The 6,198-nt window shown below is 42.6% G+C and overlaps 1 protein-coding gene across 2 annotated transcripts in view; it reads right to left on the bottom strand.

Moving 5' to 3' along the window:
• The window catches only part of LOC119861320 (vesicle-associated membrane protein 2-like), a 101,141-nt gene that overhangs the window by 83,951 nt on the left and 10,992 nt on the right, over positions 1-6,198 (bottom strand). The window lies entirely within an intron of this gene.

The following is a 6,198-nucleotide window of genomic DNA, read 5'->3' as shown; positions in this document are numbered from 1 at the left end:
CCATTATGTTTATTCTGCTGTTTTCTCTTCTACCATTCTTCAGAATCATGAACAATATCATTTCATGACCACTTTCACCCACGCTGCCTTCCACTTTCAAATTCTCAATCAGTTCCTCCCATTTTGTTAAAGTCAAATCTAGAACAGTCTCTCACCTAGTTGCTTTCTCCACCTTCTAAAATAAAAAAATTGTCTCCAGTGCATTCCAAAAACTTGTTGAACAGTCTGTGCCATGCTGTATTATTTTCCCAACTGATGTCGAGGTAGCTGCAGTCCCTCATCATCACCAAGTCCTGTGCTCTGGATGATTTTGTTAGTCGTTTAAAAAAACCTCATCCATCCCTTCTTCCTGGTTAGGTGGTCTGTAGTAGGCCCATACCATGACATCACCCTTGTTTTTTTACCCCTTTTATCAGAGACTTTCAACAATTCTGTCTCCTATTTCCAACCTCAGTGCAAGTGTATACATCTTTGATATACAAGGCAACACCCACCCTTTTTCCCCTGCCTGTCCTTTCTGAGCAAGCTGCACTATGACATAGTTGGCATCACAGAGACTTGGTGGTATAATACAACTGACTGGAATAGTTCTATATGACTATTCCAGTAATTTGTATTATCACACCAAGTCTCTGTGATGCCAGCTACGTCATAGTTGCGTTTATTCACTGGTATTTCTAGTTCTTGATACGTAGTTGTGTATTATTCTTCCCACCTTTTAACAATGGGTAGGTCCATGTACTTTGTGTCTATAGGAGACTTACACTAGATTAGACCCCATCTTGAAAGATGTTGAGCTATCAGCATTGACAGTGTGGAGCACCTCAATGGAAACTGAAGTCAGTGCCAGTAGGTTTTCAGCACCTTACAAGTTTAGGTGATTAGTTTGCTTTCTGTGTGTTTCTGTCTAAATCCTGGCCTCGAGTGGGATTTCCCCTTTGGTCCCCCACCCCCAGACTTGTCTGTGACTCTGTAAAGTGCCAGGGCTGGCTGCCAAAGTATTCAAAGGAGAGAAAGAAAATCCCACAGATTATTATGTTGGATCATATTAAAAAAGTTCCACATTAAAATCATAAATGAGTTTGATTCTCCATAGTTTAACTTCCAGGGCATTACTAATTAAGAGGTCTCTGGGTTTTTGGTCTCTTGTTTTTACTGTTTCTCTCCCACTCCGTGTGAAACGTACAAGCTGCTAATTGTGTTAGTACATCCTAAAACAGAGTCTGTTCTCAAAGCAATACTTTGTAACAACAACTACTCACACAGAGAGAGACTCAAAGTGATACTTTTTAACAACAGAAACAGCACACAAAGACTCCCCACCCTTTTTTTGTATTTATCTTGCGCTGTTAACAATTGTGATCAAAATAGAGATAGAGGATGTATGTGGATGGATGCTTGGTGTGGATAATAAATGAATGATGAGGGAGGTGCCAGCCTAAGAATCCAGTGTTGATCGGCCAAAGAAGGTGTCAAGTGGAAATAACCAGGGGACCTCCGGAGGGCAAACTGGAATCCACCCAACAGCCTCAAGGATGGGAGAACTGAAGAACAAGATAACATCTGGCAGCACGGAGTCGTCAGGAATGTGCCATCTGCTGTTTGATTCAGCAACAGCACGATGAAGCAGTTCCCATAGACGGGCATAGGAATAAATTCCTATAAAAATGGACTCTAGAAACTGAGAACTTTGGGTTCTGATTCTGCAAACCAACTTCCAGGAGCATCAGATGTGCATCTGACAAGGCTCTGCTCCCTCCTTGTGTCCAGGCCACCTGGCCAGTGGCTTGGCATGAGCAACTCTAAAGCTGGTAACTATGATAACAACCTTGCAGAACCTGTGTGTGTGCGTGTATATGAATGAATGTGTGAATAAATATGAAATTGAATGGAATGTTATCACTATAACTAACTGCTTACTATGATTCTTTCTGTATTCACAATAAATGTGGCATTTTGCCTTATCCCCTTTAATAAGCTCCTGCTGGTTTTTATTTTATTGGTATAACACCACAGCCAATCTAGCAGCAAATGCAGGAAGCTTTCCCACAGACCAGCCTCCAAACAGCACTTAAAAAAACCCCCACACATTTTTAACTACTACTTTTTTGACATCTTTATCCCACAGAGAAGTAACAGAAATTTTCAGTGCTGACCTCTGTGCTAAGCTAGACTCTGAACTGAGTCTGTGAAAGAAGTCAGCAATAAAAACCCAACCCTAGAACTACATTTGTGAAACTTCAAATGTTATGGGCAAAAGATTTTTGCCCATGTTTGCAGCCTTTTCATGCATTAAATGGCACACAGATGTGTTGTGGTATCAGATAGGGCAAATACTAGCACACAGCATTGCCTTTGCCCAGCTGTAGCATGCTGTAATTAAGGCCCTTCTGTCTATGGCCAGATTCATAAAGAACAGTTATTTTAGTATTTGAATGCAAGTGAATAAATTTATGCACACTGTGCAACTCAATATTTCAATGTATACTAGGGCAATTTGATCTTTCTGGATTTGTTTGGCTTCCCCCGAGTCCTTCTGCAGGACCAGATCCTGCCTAGCCCTTTTGTGGATGCACAGGAGTTGTGGGGAGGCCTAAGGAGCTATGTCATCATGCCCCCTGCACGTCTACAGCCCCTCTCATATTTAGACAGCTAAATCAATGGTGAGATTTTCCAAAGAGTTTGGCATGTTAGGTGTACGTTGGATGTTCAGTTCTTTTGAAAATTCAGCCACAAGTGTCACAGTGGGAACAGTGGGGCGCTGAGCACTTAAAAATCTGGCCCGCCAGACATAGTTGCAGTCACTCTGCCCCCTCACTTGTTTTCCTGAGGCCCTGAAGGGGTAGGTAGGAAGCGGGGCTATGGACTCATCCTCTCTTCTCTGCAACAGCCCACATCAAGTGGAGTAAGCTGCACCATGTGAAGGGGTGTAGCAGTGGATGGACTCCTCTGTGCACAACGGAGCTCACATGGGATTCAGTCTCTTGGGGATCCCTCTTTCTTTGCTCCCTTTGGAGTTGTGGCACTTGCTTGCCCAATGATTTGTGCTAAAACTCTCCCCTGCTCAGGCTCCACATTGCTGCAGTGCTTACTTTGAACCATTGAACTAATTTGAACTAAGTGGCTACACCCTTCTCTCTGACTGCTGAAATGCACCCACCTCTTGAAGCAATTCCTGCCTATTTCAGTTTGCAGCATTTGGTATCACTAGGATTTTCTTCTCCTTTGTCACTCTCCCCCTTGCACATGCATGGTTATTGCTGTATGAAATGCCTGCACTCTCCATTAGTGAGACAGTGCTGTATTCCCACTGCAAATAGAGGCTTTGAAACAAGCAAACCCCAGTAATTCAGCAAGAAGGGGGCTTTTAGCCAGTTAGAAGGAGATTATCTAGAGTTTGTTAGATGTTTGGCTGCATGTGTGTGTTCTCCCTGTGTGCTGACCATAGCACAGCACCATAGTGTAGACATGGCCTAGCTCAAGACAATATAGAGATTTGAACCCAGCTATACAGGGTTAGTGCATAAATCCACTGAGCTAACTGGCCTATGTTTATAAGATACTGCAACACATTAGAATGCATTCAAAGGTGCCATTTATATTTAAAAGTTCAGAGATGTTTCTTAAAATAATGCCCTTCTGATCTCCCAAAACAGTCATAGAGAATCTCAACACTTTCCAGAAGAATTCACTCAGTGATGACTCAGTGATGCTTCTGTTTGATTCTGGCAGAGGTAAATCTGTTGCTTTCATTAGCATACAATCTGTAAACCAGATTACTGCCTTGTTTGCTTGAGACTAAAAAAAAGACACCTCTTTCCCACATACTTTCCTTTAAATATTGCATCTGGAAAAAGTGAGAAACTTGTTCAAATATTTTCAATTATTTGGACAGGAACGTTAGAGTGATGAAGTCCATTCTAATTATTTCATCCAGTACGGAAGTGATGATATAATTGCAAATAAGAAAACAGTTTTAAATGTACAGTCAGATCTCTCAGTAAATTACTACTGTGTGCAGAAAACATATGGTTGCCATAACTGAGTAGTTAGCTTTTTTAAGGTGGCCATCATCTTGTGCTTGTTCAATGGGTTATGTGAAAAGAGCTTGGAGGGCTCCATACAGGCACCAGGGAAAAAGCAACCACAACATTAAGGAGAAAATCTCGGTTAATTGGGGCTAATTGACAACTGTGATGAGTCTCAGGGAGGTCAAGTACAAACTGGGCCTGAAGACAATATTCTCTCACTCCTAGAATTGCTGTCTCCTAGTCAGGGTTGAGTTAGATCCATAGGAAAGCTACAGGATAACATACATCTGTTTCGTGTTGTGTAATTCAAAAATCATTGGTGGAGGAGGGGATGGTCACCACCTTGTTCCTCTTTCTGGATGTGCTGTCTCTCCATCTCAGTACAAGCACTGGGGTAGCCCTTCTTCCCCGTTCCATTAAGTTACATGATATTTTACAGAACCCACCTGCTTTACAACATCCACTTCTTCAAATCCATTCATTCAGTGGCTCCACTGCCTGGATAAAAGAGCAAATAGAAAAGGGAGCTGCTCCTAAGCCAGATGGAGTTAAGCCCATTCAAATAATACAGCTCTTCAAATGGCCCCAGAGCTTGCAGTTATCACATGGTGAAAGAAAGCTACTCAGTAACTGGAGTTCTCCAAATAGATTATGTTTACAGATCCACACCTTAACAAATTATGTCTCATGAATAGGGCCCTACCAATTTCATGGCCATGAAAAACATGTCACGGATTGTGAAATAAATCCTTCCCCATGAAATCTGATCTCCCCCTTGCTGCTGGGAGCACCCCAGCCAGAGGGCTCCTAGCTGCAAGTCCCAGCTGGGCTGGGGAGGAAGAGGACTTATTCTTCCCCTGCATGACCACTCTCATTCTCAGGGGGAGATCAGACCCACCTCGAAGTGCCTCCCCCTGCGGCAGGAAGCTCCAGCACCGAAGTTTCCAGGGGTCCAATAACCCCCTGCTGCTGGGAGCGCCCCAGCCAGAAAGCTCCTAGTTGCAAGTTCCTGTTGGGTGGGGTGGGCTGGGGAGGGACAGGGCTTGCCCTTCCCATGCATGGCATCTGGAAGGGTGAGGGAGGGAAAAATCAGACCCATTTCCAGGTACCTTTTGGGTTGAGACCCCCACAGTTACAACTCCATGAAATTTCAGATGTAATTTAAATAATCAACATGAAATTGATCAATTTGACCCTCTGGCCATGAAATTGATGAAAATGGACTGAATTTGGTAGGGCCCTACTCATGAGCCATAGAACCATTAAGACACACAAGCATTAACCAGAGATCCAGTCACAACAGTGGTTATAAGAAGTACCCAATCACCTACTTTCAGTTTTCTCTGCCTCACGGACATTTGTTTAAATGCTTTTGAAAAAAATCATTGGTCATTCAGTTTTGTTTCCAGTTGCAAACAAAATAATCTTCTTTGACCCATTTAGGAAATATTTAGTTCACTACTGGGTTCTTGAAAGATCTTTCATGGTCTCAACATCTGCAACTCAAATTCTAGTCCAGATACTACTGTCATCTCAATACAACATTTCCATTGACAGATCATCTGTCAACATGAGGAAACATTAAGTAGTTCATTGTGGCTGAGTTTCTGCATGGATTTCCCTCCAGGAAGACAGGCTCTGAGGATGACACTTCTAGCCCTGATTTCCAAAAGATGAATGAGCAATCTATTTCTAGATGCAATGGACTAGTATGTGACTCAGACAGGCACCCCAGTTAGCACTGGAACCATTTGTTCCTATTGCAAGAGACAGGAATGGTTGAGTAAATTGTACACCTTTGAGAACTATGACTGCAAGAAACCAACACATCTGAGAATCTCTGACTGACTGTAAGGAAGACAAGAGAGATCTGAGACTGAATTAACTGTATGAAAAGTGACTTCTTTGCAAAAAGTCATTGGCCTAGTGATTAAAGGAAAAATCATGTTCCGGACTGTTCCCATGGGTTGAATGCTTTCTACAAGCACTGATTTCTGGAGATGTCCTAGGACCATTCCTAAATGAACACAAAAATCCTGCTGGAATCCAGAATGGCTTCTGTCAATAACAAAGCTCAAATGGAATCTGAAACTGAATTCTTCTGTCAGCCCGAATTCTGTTTTACTGAACACAGATCTGCGCTGGCAAGCAAGCTTTGTTGGCCAGT

This window comes from Dermochelys coriacea, chromosome 9 (assembly GCF_009764565.3).
Source record: "Dermochelys coriacea isolate rDerCor1 chromosome 9, rDerCor1.pri.v4, whole genome shotgun sequence".
Classification (NCBI taxonomy): Eukaryota; Metazoa; Chordata; order Testudines; family Dermochelyidae; genus Dermochelys; species Dermochelys coriacea.
This window is presented reverse-complemented; position numbering and strand designations above follow the sequence as displayed.